The 20,147-nt window shown below is 41.9% G+C and overlaps 1 long non-coding RNA gene across 1 annotated transcript; it reads right to left on the bottom strand.

The window, feature by feature from the left end:
• Positions 1-6: 6 nt before the first annotated feature.
• LOC139643464 (uncharacterized) lies at positions 7-18,341 on the bottom strand. The gene is made up of 4 exons (XR_011695080.1): positions 18,289-18,341; positions 17,445-17,515; positions 1,763-1,847; positions 7-67 (listed from the first exon to the last, which is right to left on the bottom strand). It is a non-coding gene; the product is annotated as an uncharacterized lncRNA (long non-coding RNA).
• Positions 18,342-20,147: the final 1,806 nt, after the last annotated feature.

Genomic DNA, 20,147 nt, shown 5'->3' with positions numbered 1-20,147 from the left:
CCTTACCTTGGGGTAGGAGGGCACGTCTCTGCAAGGAGTCAGCTTCTTGTTGTCTTCCAGGAAGCTACTGCAGGATGACAAAAACAACAACAACTAAATGTCAGTCAAATAAACTGCAACTTTATAGTTCAACTCTGGCCAACTAGTCATTGTACTGGTGAGCTAGAAGGTGATGGTACTGAAAAAGATGTGACATATTCATGACTCTAATGTACTAATATTTTAAGTCAGTATACAAAACTATGATTCTGACAGATAAACCTACCAGTGTTAATCTCTCTTGATTACGACAACTAACTACTAATTACTATTACTACTACTGCTACTACTCCTATTACTACAATTAATACTACTACTACTGCCACTACTACTACTACTGCTAATACTATTACTGCTAATACTACTAGCCAACTACTATTACTATTACAACACTATTAACACTATTACTGCTACTACTACCACTAGTACTATTACTGCTACAACTGCTAGTACTACTACTGTGTCAACTACTATTATTACTTCTACTCCCACAACTGCCATTACTACTATTACTACTATGACTAATAAATTAGTATTACTAAAATAATAGATAACTTTGTGCATCCACGCTATGATTGTATAGCCACATCTTTTACTTTATACACTTTTTGCATCAGCCAGGTGACTGAGGCGGGACCATCCCAAAACAAAACAACTACTGTACATCTTTGCATCAAAAGGAAAGTTAGTAGTGTGACGATAATAACTGGATCCACCTGACATCTAAATGAGCAGAAACTAACAACCAGTCTCTGCTTCCCCTGAGCCAGGATCAGCCTCCCATGACAATTCACCACTATCACAATAAACAAGGAGCTAGAAACCTGAGCTCAGATGAGGCTTCATTATATTCTACTAATGAGACCAGGGAGGTTTCCACTTTATCACAAACTTTAATGTCAATGTGAATTGGGATATGGTTATTATGTCAATATCAACTTATATCAACAACAATACTGATCAAAAATCCCAACCCACCAGCTTAAACTGAAATGAACAACTAATTAAATAAAGGTGTGCATGTACTAAGTGGGCAAAAATCTATTGTAAATAATAAACAAACCGTAATAGATTAATACAAATAAATAATTAAAGGGTAACTATGTAATGGCATGGAGAGTACAATGCAGGCACATACTGACTGATGAGTTTACTTAATATACGTGTGTGTGATTTCTTTCTACAAAAGAAATTGAAAATAAATTCAACCCAGTTCCTCTGTCCAGGCACTGACTCTCTCAAACACACACACACACACACACACACACACACCTAGACTGATATTCATCTTGATGCTTTGGCAATATTGCCTGTGAACTTTCATGCCAATAAAGCACATTGAAGTACTAAGTACTAAGTACTACATACGTATTCTTTTCTATCAATTTGGAACTGAAATTCAAAAATATATTTTAAAGTAAAAAGTCCAATAACAGCCCAGTACATATTAATAAGACTTTAGTATTATTATATTATTTTTACTATTTTGCTTATGGATGACATTTGCCTCCATATGTTATCATCCTTCCATCACTAGATGTGAAAACAGAGAGGCTGCACTTTTCACAGTTGTTTCATGTCTAATTTCCTCACTGACAGAGAGAGCAAACACCGTAAAACCTCAAAAATCCCAAATGAATGTATTTTGTAGCAGTATTTTCTAGTTTTTTATAGCCACTGTGTGCAGAAAAAAACAGTTTTGTGTTGTTGCTGTTGTTGTGACCTGTTGTTTCTGGATGCCATCTCCTCGCGGAGCTTCTTGATGTCCCTGCGACACTTCTCTATCTCCACCACCTTCATCCCCTCCACTGCAGAGAGAGAGAGAGGGAGGGAGGGAGGGAGGGAGAGAGAGGGAGGGAGAGGGGAGAGAGAGAGAGATAGGGAGGGAGAGAGAGAGAGAGAGAGAGAGAGAGAGAGAGATTTATTCATTTACTTATTTCATTTTTCTTTTTTTTATGAACATAATCTTAATCTCTCAATATCATATAAAATGTGTGTAACCCTTGTTACCAACAAACATGAATTCCTTCACATAGTTTACTGATCCTCACTCTGTGATGGAGGCTCTGGGTTCAGGAGCTGAACACACAGCAACCCAGTTCCTCTGTCCAGGCACTGACTCTCTCTCTCTCTCTCACACACACACACACACACACACACACACACACACACACACACACACACCTAGACTGATATTCATCTTGATGCTTTGGCAATATTGTCTGTGAACTTTCATGCCAATAAAGCACATTGAATTGAATTGAATTGAGAGAGGGAGAGTGAGAGAGAGAGAGAGAGAGAGAGAGAGAGAGAGAGAGAGAGAGAGAGAGTCTTAAAGTTGCATGGCAAGATTTGGATTTAACAAAACACCTGTTTCATCAGTCTAAATCACAAAGTGGGGCTGCAACAGAGAAGTGCCTCCCATCCCCACTAATTGAGAAGCTGTAGATTCGCTCTATTTGCCCAAATTAAGTATCGTTCACTATGGTCACTTCTCCACAGAGGAAGTGATGAATCGAAGCTTCAGAGCGAAATCCAAACTGTCTCCTAACCAGCAGCAGAGGAAGCTGGACTCAGCAGCGTTAGATCTTCTCCTCTCTCGTCTCTTTGGTTTCTTTGGTATAAAGCATCACAGACCGGCCGCTTGGTAAACAGTTTACTGACGTCACTTTACAGGATTTCTGGGTATTGAAGTTCAGTTACCTCTCCCTCCAACGTGCGAAGCTGCCTAGTGCAGCTTTAAATGCAGAAAGGCTACTTCAGTCCTCAACAGACCAAACTGCACACACTTTTACCTAATGTACTGAATTTGACACTATGGTAACGTTTTAGGTGTAGACATCAATCAGTCATCCAGCCACCGATAGCGTGTGTTTCACTGTTTAAGTTGCCTGGTGCAGCTTCAAGTCAGTTAGAGAAAGAATTGAATACATTTGAATTAAATTAAAGGGGTATTAAGCAGTGGTGGAAGAAGTATTCAGATCTTTGACTTAAGTAAAAGTAGCAATACCACAGTGTAAAAATACTTTGTTACAAGTAAAAGTCCTGCATTCAAAATGTTACTTAAGTCAAAGTACAAAAGTATTAGCATCAAAATATACTGAAAGTAGCAAAAGTAAAAGTAGTCATTATGCAGAATGGCCCATTTCAGAATCATATATATCATGTTATTGGACTATAATTATTGATGCATTAATGTGTTCATCACTTTAATGTTGCAGCTGGTAAAGGTGGAGCTAATTTTAATTACTTTATATACTGCTGGGTAGCTTAACCTATAAAAATATAATGTATTAGTTGATTTATAATTTGTATTAATAATCTAAATCTGCAAAGTAACTAGTAACTAAAGCTGTCAAATAAAATGTATGGAGTAAAAAGTACAATAGTTTAGGAGTATATCAAAGTAGCATAAAATGGAAATAATCAAGTAAAGTACAAGTACCTCAAAATTGTACTTAAGTACAGTACTTGAGTAAATGCATTTAGTTACTTTCCACCACTGGTATTAAGTACTTTATTACTTTCATTTATTAGTTAGGTGACCGAGGTATTGCACAGCTGACAGCGGCCTCTACGTTCAGACTGCAGGCAAAAGTGGCCCAAATCTGATTTTTTTTTTTGCTCATATGTGACTCAGATCTGTTTTTTTCATAACAGTGTGAACAGCACAAATCGCATGGAATCTGATCTTTTCAATTCTGATTCGGGCCACTTTCATATGTGGTCCTAAATCAGATACAGGTCCGATTTTTTTGCAACGCGACCTCAGTCTGAACATATCATATCGGAATTCACGCGACTTTCACGTCACTCGAGATCGACATTCGTCACAATTCCGCTCTGGCGGGAGTCGCTCTGAATACAAACATATGGAAGACAGCTGCGATGGAGGGAGAAATTTTGTGCATCCAGTTCAGACTGGAATCTGATATTGGCCACATTTAAAAAAAAAAAATAATGTGAACAGCCAAACAAAAAAATCGGATCTGAGCAATAAATCCGAACTGAGCACTAAGGCTCGCGGTGTGTGAACGCAGCCTTTGATTGACAAAAATAATTACATCACACACATATAGTGGAGTAAGCTAACTCAATTAGAGCAAAGATCCAACAGAAACGTCTATTGAAGAGGTAATGTGTCACACCATGCTAAATAATACTGTTTTCTCATTTGCCTTTTTGGCTTGAGAGAAAAATGTGGAGAGAGGGTTGTGTGTGTGTCACTGAAAGGAATCAGGGAAGGAAGGGGGGGGGGGGGTAAATGTGTGGGAGGTGAGGAGGGAGATGGGGTGGGGTGGGGGGTGGGGGGGGGATAGAGAGATATTAACAGCTGTCTCTCTGCTGTGCCTCTGCCAGATCGTCTCTGATGACACACAGCCTTATCGCAAACCCTTTGGACTCTCGCGTTATCTTCGACGGACTCGCTCGCTCTCCGGTCTGCCTCTCTCTCTCTATCTATCTCTTTCTCTCTCTCTCTTTTTTTTTTCTCTCTCTCCCTCTCTCTCTATAGAAAAAGAGCAAGGCCGACGACACTCCAGGTCCCATTAGCATAGGTGCACATGGCAACCGAGGTGATGAGGGGATGGAGATGTGTGTGTGTGTGTGTGTGTGTGTGTGTGTGTGTGGGCGCCACACTGTTGCCATAGCGACCAGGTATCCAGGCACGGGTCGAGTGGCTGTGCTTGCACGTCAAAGCAAGAAAGTAGCCGGGGGAAAGCCTGGGATCGCTCAGACGACACGTTTTCAGGACTTGAAAAACACAAAATTGAGAGCTTTATGGCACTTATATTGTCCAAAAGCTTTTCCGGTGGGGTTTTTTTTTCCACGATGGGTTTTTTGGATTTTTTTTTTGCAGATTCGACGGATGCAGTTTGAATTGCTATGCGTGGAACTGGAGTGAGGGAAAACTTCAGGCTGCCAGCTGCTGGATTGCGTTAAGGGTTTGAGTTGCGGCATGCAATCTGCTGTGTTTTTTTTTCAACGCATGGTGAAGTGGGTGGGGGGGTGGGGGGGTGGGGGTGGACGCAGATATGATGCATACACACAGCCCACACACACACACCCACACACACACACACACGCACACGCACATTCACGTGATGTCACTGAGTCACACGACGCTCTGAGATCTTCACTGTTTTCATTCAGCTTTTGTGTGTTTCAGCCTGAAAGCCTGCAGCAGCATTTTTTTTTTTTTTTTTTTTTTTTTTTGACCAATGTTTTTTTAATTAATTTTTCAACAAAAAACTGCCGACATACAATCAGTTAAAAAGGTAAACATAACATGGGCAGAAATATGATGTGCAAAAGAGGTTGAGTACAGCTTAGAAAAAAAATAAAATAAATAAAAATAACAAATTAAAAATGGTAATAGACAGAAATTAAAATAAATAAATTATACAATTCTAATAATAATAATAATATTGGCAAAATAAAAACGTATACATGTGCAAATACATACATACATAAACTACATACTCACATACACACACACACATCCACACACACCCTGCAGCAGCATCTTAAAGGGGAACAATACTGAATTTCAGCATTCATATACTGTATGTTATTCCTATACTCTGATGTTTCTGATGTTCAGTGCATTCCATTTTACTTTTTCAGTGTTCCCACTTTCCTTCAACCTGCTTTGTCGATTTCTACTGCAGTTACCGATTTCCTACATTTCCCAGAATGCCCTTCAACAACCCCCAGAGAAGAGGCGTGAACCTGCTGCATTCAACCAAAGGCGGGCCAATGGGCATAGAAATGCCTTGAAAGTGTGATCATTCAGCTGTGCCGTGTGTGTGTGTGTGTCTGTGATCACAGCCGCGCAAATTACCCAAACCCCGACCTGTCTCTCTGCTGCATTGCATTCTGGTCTCTCTCCTGCTCCTGTGGGTGGAGAAACTGGTCTCTCTCCTCTCCTACGATGGGTTTCTCCCTGTATGATTGTTGAACGTCTCTCGGTGCAAAATGGCGGCTCTAGAAAGAAGCCCTCGCTCTTTGATTCTGAGGGACTGACACCAAAACCTGACCTTTACTGCTGATGTTTTACATCCTAAAACATTTTCTCATATCAAACTCTATTGTAGCTGCTGGAAATATCGCATTGTGATGTCACATGATCTACGTTTGACGATATCTGCATAAATAACAACTAGAAATAACCGCCTCGCGGTTGTATGCCTCCGCCAATAAACTTTGTTTTATCATTGCAAGGACAGTCTTTATTTATTGAACATATATAATTAATGTGATTATTAGGTCAACTTAAAGGATTTTGGTGTCCGCAAAAGTAAGTGACAGCACTATGATGATGTCACAGTAAAGTTGACCTTTGAACTTTTGGATATAAAAATGTCATCGCTTCATCATTTTATCCTATTAGACATTTGTGTGAAATCTTGTCATAATTAGCGTATGAATTCTTGAGTTATGGCCAAAAAACGTCTTTCGTGAGGTCACAGTGACCTTTGACCTTTGACCTTTGACCACCAAATTCTAATGAGTTCATCCTTGAGTCCGAGTGGACGTCTGTGCCAGATGTAACGAAATTCCCTCCAGGCGTTCCTGAGGTATCACGTTCACGAGAATGGGACGGACGGATTGGACGGGCAACCCGAAAACATGATGCCTCCAAGTCCTGTGCAGGTGCACCACAGCAGTGACCGCTCGAATCTGTTTTAACAGCCAGTCCTCCGCTCAGCAGGACGTCCACACAGACCAGAGACTTTGACCGCTGATTTCTGGCTGCTCATGTTCACCTTTTATCTAGAATCACAGCCACAGACTAGGAAGTGTGTAATGATTGCAAAACGATTACTGATTAAATGTTCGCACGGGGGCATTACAGCGAGAGCCGTCCCGCCCGGGAACACCGAGACCTCAAAAACCAGACGGTCCGGGACGGCGCGGTAACTTTATTGATCGGATTTTATAGCCGGCTTTATCTTGTGATCACAGGGCGAATTGACACATCTATGCAGAGTGGCAGGTTAAAGGAAAGCAGGTAGAAAGTGTGTTAAACTGCAGTGGCACACTCAGAACAAGGTGCAAACTTCCTCCCTGTAGATAGTAAAATTAGTGGAAACATGACAGCCACAGAGGTCATGGGTGCCTCTGCGTGTGTGTGTTAACCCAGAGTGGATACTGTGTTAAGTGTGAGGCTTTTCCTCTTTAGAAAGCAGGTGGATTCTGGTCAGTGTTGGGGAGAATTCCTAATAATGATACGAGGTCAAAAGGCGGTTGGAGGTGGAATGTGTGCTGTTCCACTTATCTAATCACAGCCTCATAAACGGTTGGGTGAGTTCAGACGGCCTGAACCGAAGGCCCGCAGTTATCTCCGCATGACAGCACTACTGTACAGCGGGTAAATAATCCCATTTCACACACACACACACACACACACACACACACACACACACACACACTGACAAACTGAACGCCGATGACGAAAATACAGGAAAATCCACATCATGTTTTAAATCCCTTCTTGAAACACATTTTACAGATGGGAGTTTCTATCATTTTTCTTCCACCTATATTATTCTCATAGTATTTGCTTGTTTTATTCTTCTGCAACTCTGTTTTAAAAATTCAAGTCTGGCAATTTCTATTGGTTATTGGCTTTTAGTTATTATGGTTTGTTGTCTGTAAAGGACTTTGTAACTGTTTTGAAATGTCCTATACCAATTATCATTATTATTATTGAAATTTCAGTAGGATTTCTCTGCAGGGCTGAACTGAATACAGGCCTTTATTGAGTAGTCAGATGCCCAAAAATTCACAGATTTTATATTTTCTTTTTTGGGGATTTTTGGATAACAATGGTGCAAATCTTCTGAGCTAAAAACTTGAAGCATTGCATCATTTGAACACTTTGCTTTTGGACTATTTCTGACTTGGCCTTTCTGCAGAGTGTGTGTGTGTGTGTGTGTGTGTGTGTGTGTGTGAGTGTGTTATGTGTCTTTGTGTGCACCTGTGTGTGTCTCCATGTGTGTGCCTGTATGTTCATGCATCTGCCTCCATCCGGTTTGTAAGTGCTTCTCTAAAATACAATAGAAGACCAGTGCCACAGATACACACACACACACACACACACATATATGCATACACCCACCCACATCATTCATACAAGGAAAAGAAAAAAAAAAATTCAAATGAGTAAAAATAATATTCAAAACTTGCATGTGCATGGAATGGTCACATACAGTATACTCCTGCATGATACATGCGTGTGTGTGTACTCACACGCCACGTAAGTTTACATGCACATGCGTAAACATTCCTGCATTTCATATCTAAACATGCAAACAAACACCCATCTACTGGACCAAAGGAGAGGAAAGTTCCTGATTATCGCTACTTTACTGAACGCTTTTAAAGTCTCAGGGGCGTGTCTAGGGGGTGGCCAGGGGTGGCACTGGCCACCCCTGAAATCTGATTGGCCACCCCAGGTGCCACCCCAAAATCCTGAGTTATGACTGGCTGATGGCCATGTTAGAGGCGGGACCATCAAGCCAGTTAATTTCTTTTTCCAAAACTACGCTCCTTGAGTTCCAAGAAACACACCAAGGGGAGCAAAGAGAAGACCAAATTAGGGATCAGTGCGAAAAAAAGTCTGAATTCTGACTTGGAATTCAGAATTCTGACCTGGGACCTGCCTACATCCTTCCTAAACGCCGCACTCAGTGCCACCCTTGCTTGAGTCTGTGCCCCACCTCGGCCACTGTAAAGTCTGTAATTCTGCTTCTACTTGAATATCTGTTCACTGCTGCTTCTACTTGACTTTACGGCACCGGAAGGTTCTTGTTACTTTGATTTGCACTTCCACCGCCTTCTCAGTCTGATCCTATACTCATGACTGTGAGCCTATGGGACACTGTGGCTGCACGCTCACTATCTCCCTCATTAGTGTCACCATCGACACTAATGCAGGAGCAATTCCTCACCTTTGAATGTACAGTAAACTCTCAGTGTGTTTATCTGCAGTCAGCTGTGTACAGCACGTCTTGTACCACATGTGAGCTCTTGTTGTGTTTTGTGCTGCACATAGTGTGGAAACCCCGTGTTATGTAACTGTCTTGTAACGTGTTCGACCAATTCACCAAGTCAGACTCCTTATACATCTGTTGTAGCTGAAGAATAAAGTGATTCTGATCCAGTAATTTAACTGTTTCAATCTGTCCTCCTGCTCTTACTTGTTTAAGCTTAATTTTTTTATTTTTTATATTTCAAACATCAATGTATCTTTACATCCACATCAGAGTCCTGCACGGGTCCAGTTTTGCAAACCCGCACCCCCCTGCACCCGCAAAGCTCAGCACCGGAACCGACCCGTTACCCGCAATTATCTCCAAATCAAGTCAAATCCGGACCCGCCCGGACCCGTTAATATAAAACCCGCGACCCGACCCGCAATTAAACACACAGGCTACATACACAGTCACTCACTTTAAAGTGCTTTATTTTTACAATTGAACAAGAAACATTGTAGCAGCGGTGCCTATTTGGCAGAATCAATCACAACTATGTTGCTACAGTGCTGACGTTTAATTGCCCTGAGCCTGAGGTTGCTGTGTGTGCAGGAAAAGAAGCTAAGCTAAGCTAAGCTAGCTAGCAGCTAGCCTACATCGCTGTCCTGTCGCCTGTCAGATCAGTGACGTCCCATTATTTGGCCGGATGTGGTCAAAGGTTGTGTCGTAGGCTTTAATAAAATAAATCCTGGCGGCTGATTAGGCTTGATAATATTAGCTGATTTAGATGTTAAAAATACTGCACAATCATTTTCATTTCTGATTTCTCCAGGAAAAAAAAAACATATGTTTGTTCTCACCCGCTGCCCGCCCGCAATTAGTTCATTTTTACCCGTGCCCGCACCCGTGAATTTATATAAATATATTTTTTACCCGTTACACAACTTTTATGCGGGTTACCCGTCGGTTACCCAACCCGGTGCTATAAGAGTTACGGTGAGTAGCGTCCTTCCCCTTTTTAAGGAGTAGCGCTATAGACCTTTTTTGTGTTTGTTAACAGCGATGACGTATTTTGTGGGCGGAGCTGAACTGGTGGCAGAAAGTGACAGTTAGCGGTATCAGGTGTCAGTTTACAACATAGGAATATGGATCATCCGGACGCCTTCTCCAATTATTTTTAATGGTTCGCCAGCAGAAGACAGGTGGTCTTACACTAATAAGCTAACCCTTAGCAATGGGGTGAGGTTTCCTGACCCGTACACACTGTCGGGTCAATGGGTCAAGGATCCAACTAAATGGCCAAAGTTACAGTGGCCGGACATCTTCGTATACCTTCTGGAAAAACCCAGCGTCTATACGAAAGAAAAACTCAAGGCATACAAATCTCTTGATGCATACAATTTTGTACTTTGCGGTCATGTCCAGGACCTTGAATACCGAGATTTGTCGAATGATTTTTGTGTGTTATGGACCGACGTACTGCCTAGCCAGCGGCAAGGACATAAAATGCAGCTATACAACATGTGGGCTATTATAAATAAACAACTATATACTGACGGCAAACTGCATTTGCATGGCTGGGTTAGTATTAACTCTTTTTCATTGTTTAATGTATGTTAGAACAATGTAAATCACTAGAACTACTGCTGCTACTACTATCTAGGTGTATGTAAAAATGTTATTTCTAGTTATAGGCCTAAATATTATTTCATGCTGTAACTGTAATTGAGCACTGCAGAGACGAGAATTCCGGATAATTTCATCAGTCCAGTCTGTCCGTTTAATGGCTTGCAACCATAAATGTCTGCGTTTAGCTTCAAAGGGCGTCTTCGACGACGGTATTCTATAAAAATTAAGGTTATCTTTTTTTTGCATTCCTATTCTGACATCCAACGGCACAACAAGAGATTTTTTTCCCTTATTCCAGGGATCTCGCCCGTTTCCCTCTACTTGTTTCCTCTGTTTTTTCTGCCACCACGATGCGCGCGCAACTGCAGTGACATAACCGTGACGTCCACTCCAAATTGGTCTATAGAAGTGTTAGAGTAGGTGGAAGTAAGCCATTCTCGAGTGATTCATTGTACATAGATAAAAGCAAAGGGGACAATTTGGTGTGAAATTTCTTAAAAAATCATAAGGAAAACCATCAGGTCCTGGAGCCTTGCTGCTTTGCATTGACCTGATAGACTGAATAACCTTGTCAAGGGTGAGAGGAGAATCAAGGTGATCTGCAACTTCAGGCGCAACCGAGGGAGTTACCAAGTCATCCAAAAACTGAGTCATGTTGGCAGTATCTGACGGAAACTCCGACTTATACAAGCTAGAGTAAAAAGATTTGAAGGTGTCATTAATCCCCACAGGGTCAGAAATCAATCTATCAGAGGAATCCATAATTTGGGGAATCAATCGAGAAGCAGCGTGGCGTTTTAATTGGTGTGCCAGCAGTCGACTTGCCCTGTCGCCATGTTCATAGTATGTACCACGAGAGCACAACAGTAAATGCTCTGCATCATTGGTAGACAAGAGGTTAAATTCAGATTGGAGGTTCAGGCGCTGTTTATATAGTACTGGAGATGGAGTTAAAGCATACTGATGGTCTAAGTCAAGTATAGCTTTAGAAAGTTCATCTAGTTTAGCCTTAAGGATCTTGTTAAGATAAGAGGAATAAGAAATGATTTGCCCTCTAAGATAGGCCTTGAGTGACTCCCACAGGAGTGAGTGAGAGGTAGAGCTTGTCTGATTGGAAATAAGAAAATTATCAATAGAGGTGGAGACAATATTACAGAACTTTGCATCAGACAGCAGGAGAGAATTGAATCTCCAATATGGAGGTGTTCGAGGTTGTGTAGATAAGACTATGTCTACGATTAAGGGTCCGTGATCAGAAATAACAATTGGTAAATATTCAGAGGTGGTGACCTTAGGCAGTAACGTATGATCAATGAAGAAATAGTCAATGCGAGAAAAGGAATGGTGTACATGAGGACTGGGGATTCTGAAATCTCCAGGGATCAGTACAACCATTCAGAGACATGAAATCTGAAAATTACTTTGCCATAGAAGAGGAAGACGTCATACTGGGTTTAGAGCGGTCTAAAGATGGGTCAATAACACAATTTAAATCCCCTCCAAATATCAGAAGGTGGGTGTTAAGACAGGGAATCTTACTCAGTAAACTAGGGCTGTTCATTGCTTTTACATTCCAAGATAAAAACTTTGTGGGATTAGGTCTATCGGGACTCACATCATTATCAGCCATCTAAACTGTGTGAACTGAAGAGTGAAGCAGTCCAAGCAATTGCCAAAGGAAGAGAAAAAGAGAGAGAAAGAGAAAACAAAAAACAAAAAACAAAAAACAATAATAACAACACCGCCACCAACCGACCCCCACCCCCCATACCCAAGTCCCCACCCCCAAACGATGGAAACAGCAGGTAAGTCATTCTTGCAGCTTCAGTGCACATAGGTTAACACCTCCCTGGGAAAACTACTATTAACTCTGTTAACTGTAGTTCTCTACAACAGCACCAATAACTCTGCAGTTTAACTGTAGAAGTATAGAAAACAAGTAAACATATGATGTAAGGGCAATACACCCTTCAGTGCACTAACAAAAATCCTCTCAGACGCAATGCACAGCATGTCGGAACCATGGAATTAAGTGTAGGTCAAATAAGTAAGTAATTGTCCCCCACCAAAGGGGGGACTATGGATCGTTCTCCGTCCATTCGTTCATTCGTTCGTTAGTTAGTCACACTGTAATGTTGACTTTGTGCCACTAGGGGGCGGCATTGACAATGAATGACTCAGTGGTAAAGCAGGTCATACAGTTAAAGTTATCATACAATGTGGGGGACAATGAATGGGGACTCAGTGGTAAAGCAATACAGTTAAAGTTAAAAAAATCATAGGTAACATAATAGTCTACACACGCTACACACTTGGACACATCAATCACTGACTGACCCAAGGGTGGAACTACATCACTGGTGAGGGACAACATGTTTACTATTTGCTTGTTAGTAATTAGTAAGTCTAATACTATGATGGATGGGCAGTGCCTTGGAAGTTGGCTCACATGACCGCTGTGCATCACGTCTGAAGGCGGGGTTCAAATTGAAAACAAAGGACAGCGTCCCCAACAACCTGGGACAGCTGGAGCAAATAGGCCAGCTTCATGAACATATTCAGAAACGTTAACATCAGAACATAAGATAATATTCAGACTGTGTAATCACACAGAGAAAAAGAAAATGGCACTGGCATATTCCAGGCAGACAGGAAAATTTCAAACCATGCTAAATGTTAAATCAGATAATTGTACATCCAGCATTTGTGTGGACAGTACATCACAGTCAATAAAACACTGAACATTACTCGGTATCAAAACCATAGAGATCAAAACAGTCACCAGCAACAGTGTGGCTAGCAGGCTAATTGGGTATGTTGGTTAGTCGACAGTTAGCCAGGTATTCGACTATCTTAGGATATATCTAGCTGTCAACGAAATCATTGATCCTTTGCCGTCGTGTGCCGATCATGCCTCGGAAGCCCCAAAGTGATGCTTGGCATAGTCCAGAGCCGCCTTAGGGTCCATGAATGAGTGTTGCTGGCCGCTATGGGTGACGACGAGCCTCGCAGGGTAGAGCAGGTCGTACCTGACGCCCGGCTTGTTTCGCAGGATCTCCCTGGCCTGAGTGAACTCACCAGGCTCACCTCCTGCGCCTCACCACGGTCGGTGGGTAGTTGGGGGAAGAGCTGGATCCGCTGGCCCTAGTATTTTAGATTTTTCAGATCAGCAGCTTTTCGTAGGATGTCCTCCACGACATGATGATAATAATGAAGCCTCACGACAAATGGGCGAGGCGGTTCCCCATCAGCGGGATGCTGTCGGAGGGACTGGTGACAACAGTCGATAAGCGGCTTCTGTTCCAGGGATAGCACATCGGTGAGTAGCTGAGCAACAAAGTCCCTGGGTCTTGGGCCTTCCTTTCCCTCTGGAACCCCTATTATATGGATGTTGTTCCTCCGCGATCGCCCCTCCAAGTCCTCACACTTGCCTGGCAGTTTAGCCGTTTAGGCTGTCAGGTGAGCCACCTCGGATTGCAACTGGGAGATGTCTCCAGAATGCTGGGTTGCCGCCCTTTCCACTTCTGCAATGGTTTCGCCATGTGCTAGCGTTGTAGACTTGACTGCCGCTATCGCTGTCTGTGTGTCCTTCTTCATAATGGAGATTTCATTTTTCAGATCAGCCGTAACCGCCCCAATCCGATCCTCGATTGTAGCACAAATGTCTTTCTTGTTTTGGGCCATCTCTCCGCGAAGCGTCTCGATGGCAGCGAGCATCATGTCGACCGGGATGCTGCTTCCCTTCCTGGGAGTCCCTGCTAGGCGAGCTCGGTGCTTCCCCCGGGCCTCCTTCCGACACTGCATTCTTTGTTGATTTAGGTTTCACCATCATTTAAAATCGACCAATTAGGTCACAGATTGTGTTATGACTATGAAATGATTAATGAAATTGCGCACTGATTAGATTTAAACTTGTTTATAGATGTTTTTAAAGAGTAACTAAACCCTAAACCCAAATCCGTGGTGAAGCCTGACACCTAATGGTGAAAAGTAGGGTACTGCACTGGCCTTCTCCTGTTGGCTGGTCTTGTGTGCCAGGTGATGTCACCACCTGTTGTACTCTATAGAGGGTGACATCACAGGGCACAGAGACCAACCAATAGCAGATGAGTACCCCTCAGTACCCTACTTTTCACCATTAGGTGTCAGGCTTCACCACAGTTTTAGGTGGGGTTTAGTTACTCTTAAAAAGTAAAACTGCGGAACTAGCGAGAAGTGCGACTACTCTCTCATTGCGCGCGCTGGAACAGTTTAAGCTTAATTTTTGGACAAAAGCATGGTGAGTAAACTGGGATCGGACATTCACAGCCACACTGAACTTCACCTCCTATCAGTGATATTACAGCTTTGTTAATACGAGCTAAACAGGAAACATCACCAAAACTTTGGGCTTGTTTTGCAAAAACCGTGGCACAATGTGCAATGTGTTAATTTTAGGGCAAAATATTTTAGTTGAACTTGCTAAATATGTATGTCCCACCTGTTTATGAAAAAAACAATTTCCCTAAAAAATAAGCACTTGAATATTATTTCAGTTGGCTTTTTTCTTTTGTTTTTAATTGCAAATATTGACCTGAATAACATTTAGCTGAGGTAGCAGCATGATTACATAAATAACATAATTCACAGGCTTCACACTTTCACTTGGACATCAAATTCAAGGAGTTTTCCATGTCTTTTAAGGTCTTGTTTGGTGAAATTCGAGGATTCAAAATGGGCCTGTTTTGGGGTGAGACATTATGTTGGAATGTCTAAATCATCATAGAGGCTTCATTTTTTACTCCTGATCTTGTCAAGTCAAGAAATCCTGGTGAAGTCAAATTCAAACTACTGCTGAATCAACACAAATCCATCATATGGTTTTCCTCAGGATGTGAAGTATTGATCCAGAGAGCTGAGGCACATTGATGAATTTGGGTGCTGTATTTCAATAATAAATCAAGTACTTTCAATGCCATTCATTCTTTTACAGCCTTATTTTACTTTTCTTAAAGGTTCTATATGTAACTTTTACAAACTTTTTACATACAAATTGTTTTTTATTGCCAATGTGTGAACGGGTTGTAACGTAACTTAAAAAATGAGACCTCAGCCGACTTTCTCCGTTGCCTGTAACAGTGTGTAAAGCTACATTCTATGTGAAGGACTCAGGCCGTTTTTTCCGGGAGACTCCAACAGATGTGACGTTATGCGCGCTTCCGTGGCTAGTCTCTTCAGCTTCACTACTTCACTATAGCTTGCTTGCTCCTAACATAATACTTTCTGAGTGGATATGTTAGTTGGCTAGCTTGCCAAATCACTTCACCAGCTAACGTGATCCATGATACTAAGTTATGTAGCTATTATGACAAATAGTGTTGATTTAAGCCAACAATAAATGATGTAACGTTACAAAGCAAAGGTGTATAAACACAGGGGACAAGTTCGTAACCCTAACCCCTACCCAAACCATTACCGTGGATTTCTGTCAGAAAGGCTTTCTGGCAGAAAGCCCTGAAGGCAAACTTCTCCCGTGTGCGGCAGCGGCGGCCAAATAACGTTATCTAACTGTAAACAAAGCTATGCTAAGGTTAGCCAGCTAGCTGTAACTTAGCTACGCTGCATGGATCTGGCGTTTGTACAGTGAATTACAATGCTGATTTACAGTAACGGTGAAATAAACAATGGTAAGTGTAATGACACAGCAAGGTGAACTACAGTCATTCAGGAAATGATGAATACATATAACGTTACATATTCCGTGTAGTTCACTAACAGTTAGCGTTATTGCAGATAACAGATAGCGACATTGCTGAGCCTCACGGTGAAACTATTGCTGTTTTCACATATGAAAACTGGCTAGTAATCTAACGCCGACCTATAATGTTATAAATACAGCCAATGTAACGTTATCACCCGACAAAGTTCACACATAGTCACAGTTCCTCCTCACATAAACACAGCACTGAGAACATACTTAACATACATATAACTTCCATTAATAGCCAGAGAGAGAGAGAGAGAGAGAGATGGTAGAGCGAGCTAGAGAGAGAGATGGTCGAGTGAGCTAGAGAGAGAGAGAGAGATGGTCGAGCGAGCAAGAAAGTGAATGAAGAGAGGGAGCGGTAGTAGCGAGAAAGCCGGTGAATCAGAGAAATAAAACGTTATTTTCTGATTGTTTCACAGCGGTTACGTTCTAAAGCACAGAGAGAGAGGGAGAGCCCCGTATCAAAATACCGGTAGCCTACCTTAGAAAAAAGATTTAAAAAAAAAAAGAAAAGATCAACGGAGAAATGTCTTGCTGCTGCTTCTCCTGAGTTTTGTTCATCAAATTTGACAACTGACAGCTTGAATTTCAGGTCGGACTTTTTTCTCTGTGCCACCATGGCGATCAGCAAATGTGACTGACATTTGAATGCAAGTAAAAAAAAAAAAAAAGAAACTGCTTCCTCATCTATCAACATGATGCCGGTCCATCACGTTCATATGGTCACTGTTTCGGCCGATACACAGGATGCTCGCTCGCGCCTACGGAGTGCGGGCACACACGCAAGCACGAGCAACAGGATGCTGACTGCAGTTACCTTAACGGCCACAGGTGTCACTAATAACAAGCATTTTCTGAATCTTACAAACAGTACCTTTAAGTCTACAAACTTTAAAAAATGATTTTCCATGCCTGTGGGAAGCATGTTCATATCCTTCAAAACCTTCACTCCTGTTACTGGAGTGTGTTTCTCATTTCTGAGCTGGACAAGCTGATGACAGCAGCGTGAAAATACGACAGCGGGATGGAGAGAGTGTGAAAAATGGACTTACGCTCTACTCTCTTCTCCAACATGGCCAGACGGTTGGTTACCTCGGTCGTCAGCTCGTTGATCTTGAACGCCCTGCGGACAGAGAGATGTGGGAGGAGAGAGAGAGGGAGAGAGAGAGAGAGAGAGAGAGAGAGAGAGGAGAGGAGACAAATGCATGTGTGAAAATTGGAAAAGAAGAAGTAAAAGATGAATAAAAATAAAAGAAAACCCAACAGTTAAAGCAGCAGTCACAAATTGCTGTGTGAAAACCTCGTTAAAAACTCCAATTTTGGTTTCATGTTGTGACTTCAATTGAAGGATCGCATGCTCCTCTGCAGCTTGAGACAATTCCTCTTGGGGGAATTATGAAACTCTTTTAAAACCCCACTGGATAACCTCAAAAATGCATCGTCATGCAGCTGAAAACAAGGCTGTTTGTCTTAGTTCATGCAAAGTTTGTATTTTTGCAGATGGGATTTGACAGACAACATACAGTGCAGCAGCAAGAGGAACATAGAGAAGGAAGAAATCTAAAAGAGACCGACTAATGCAAAAAAACAGGACTGACATTTATTTACAAAAGTGACAAAAAAGTGCAATATATCCATATACAGCAGCAATGATTACTGTTAGTTTAGTTTATTGGCAATTTGCATTAAAAATACACTTGCATTCTTAGTCACAAGCCTCTCAACAACATACAAAAACCCTCTAAACACTAAAAAACAGACAACATATGTGATCAGTAAAAACTAAAAACAAGACATTAAAAATAGAGACATTATACAAAAAAACAAACAGACAATATCCATGAAAATAGGTGTCAAAACAGTGAGGTAACAGTGAGCAAAGATCCATCTGCTTACCTTGAAAACTGCTCTGCTACCTGCGTCAGTACATTCTGAAAGAGTTCCTCTTTATCTGAGGAGAGAGGGAGCCGTGTTACATACTCATACATACACACACACACACACACACACACACACACACTGTGTCAACATGTGCACGACCGTGGGTGCATGCACACACACGCACACGCACAGAGCGAGGCGTGAAGGTAAACAACAGGTTGAATCCACTCTGGCAGAACATTACATTATATCCCCGATTGCAACTGGAAGTATATCAATAGTCCTTATGAACGCACGCACACACACACACTCTCTCGCTCTCTCTCTCTCACACACACACACACACACGCATGCAAAGGTTATGTAAGCCAATCACAGAGAGAAACAGAGAGATAGGCGGCCAGATGGCAGAGTCAGAAGAGACACGAAAGAGAGATAAAATTCCCCCCTCTTCGCTCTGATCTCACCATGGATGAGTGGCAGTGCGTCTGAAGGGAGCAGGAACCGGCTGACAGCTTGATATGTTAACAAGCCGCTTCTATTTCCTCTTCCCACACACAGGGAATGAGCCAGGCGCACAAACAAAGCCCTGCCATTGGCTGAGGGCTTCTGTGTTGTGGGCAAAGTTCAAGCCAGCAGGCCAATAAACTCGCAGCTACGAGAACTTGTAAAAAAAAAAAAAAAAAAAAAAGAAAGATCTTTGTTGGCCGGCTCCGGTTTGTACACCGTGTCACTCGCATTCCATCTTTCATCACGGGGGTCAGAGGTCAGGAAAGGCTCAAAACAGTATCGTTAAAAAATTCCTCTCTGTGATTGATTAAGCCGGTCTGGCCGGAATGACATAGCTGATTGGATCGTTACAGAAATGCCAACCGGAGCCATAATATGTTGGTTTATTTAAGTTTTAAATGTTACTGTGAGTTTGTGAGTGTGTGGTGTGTGTTCCTGGTTAAAAACAGGATGTGACATCATCATTTCAGGTAGTGTTGTAGTCGAGACCACCTAAACCGAGACCGAGTCAAGACCAAGACCAGAGCGTATCAAGTCCGAGTCAAGACCAAGACTTTGAGGGGGCGAGACCGAGTCAAGACCAAGACCGAAGGGGGGCGAGACCGAGTCGAGACCGAGACCAGACCAATGCGAGTCCATTTTCAAGACCATGTAATCAGAGTGATGGCTCAACATTTACACCATTTCTCTGCTAAAATTCAAAAAGAAAGAAAGCATTATTTAGGAATTTAAGTAAAATACAAATGGATGTACAGTATGTACTCAGTGACAGAAGGCAATCCTTTGAAACATTGCAATTCGATTTCACTGACCTTTGGAAAGGCTCAAGACAGCGGGCAGAATGAAACAGAAGTGTTAAAAAACCCTGAGCAGATAGCTTCACTAAAACATTAAAAATTATTATCAGGTTATAGCTGACCCTTGCTTTTATGTCACAATGTATAATTATTTTGATTCCTGAAATGAGAAGAAACATAAACTTACTGTCATGTATAGGCTACAAATTGTTTTTATGTTATAGTGTTTTGACTTTGACCAATGTGCCAACTTGCCCCGCTCTCCCCTACTCAATCTGCCAGAGCCCCGCTGTGCAGACGAAAGTGAAACTTAAAATTCCACAATTTACTTGCCTGTGTTAGTAACGTATAAACAGTAACCTGATAACACGTCTTCTGCTGCACTACAGACTTTAACGGTAACGTTATTACCTTGTGGAATTTAAGCCTAACATTAGTGAAATTATAATTTAACTGATAACTGTGTCGCAATACTTTAATGCAGCGCGTTGAATTGAACGGGCCATGTGCCTGTATGGAATCGGTGCTTGTTCTTAGAACTGTTTTGCAAAACTCTGTGATTTCTGT

The sequence above is a fragment of the Centroberyx affinis genome, unplaced genomic scaffold (genome assembly GCF_046629955.1).
Source record: "Centroberyx affinis isolate AG114_WGS23_722 - 3 ecotype Tasmania unplaced genomic scaffold, CSIRO-AGI_Caff_v1 ptg000614l_1, whole genome shotgun sequence".
Lineage (NCBI taxonomy): Eukaryota > Metazoa > Chordata > Actinopteri > Beryciformes > Berycidae > Centroberyx > Centroberyx affinis.
Note: the sequence above shows the minus strand (reverse complement) of the source record. Positions and strands in the feature narration are given on the sequence as shown.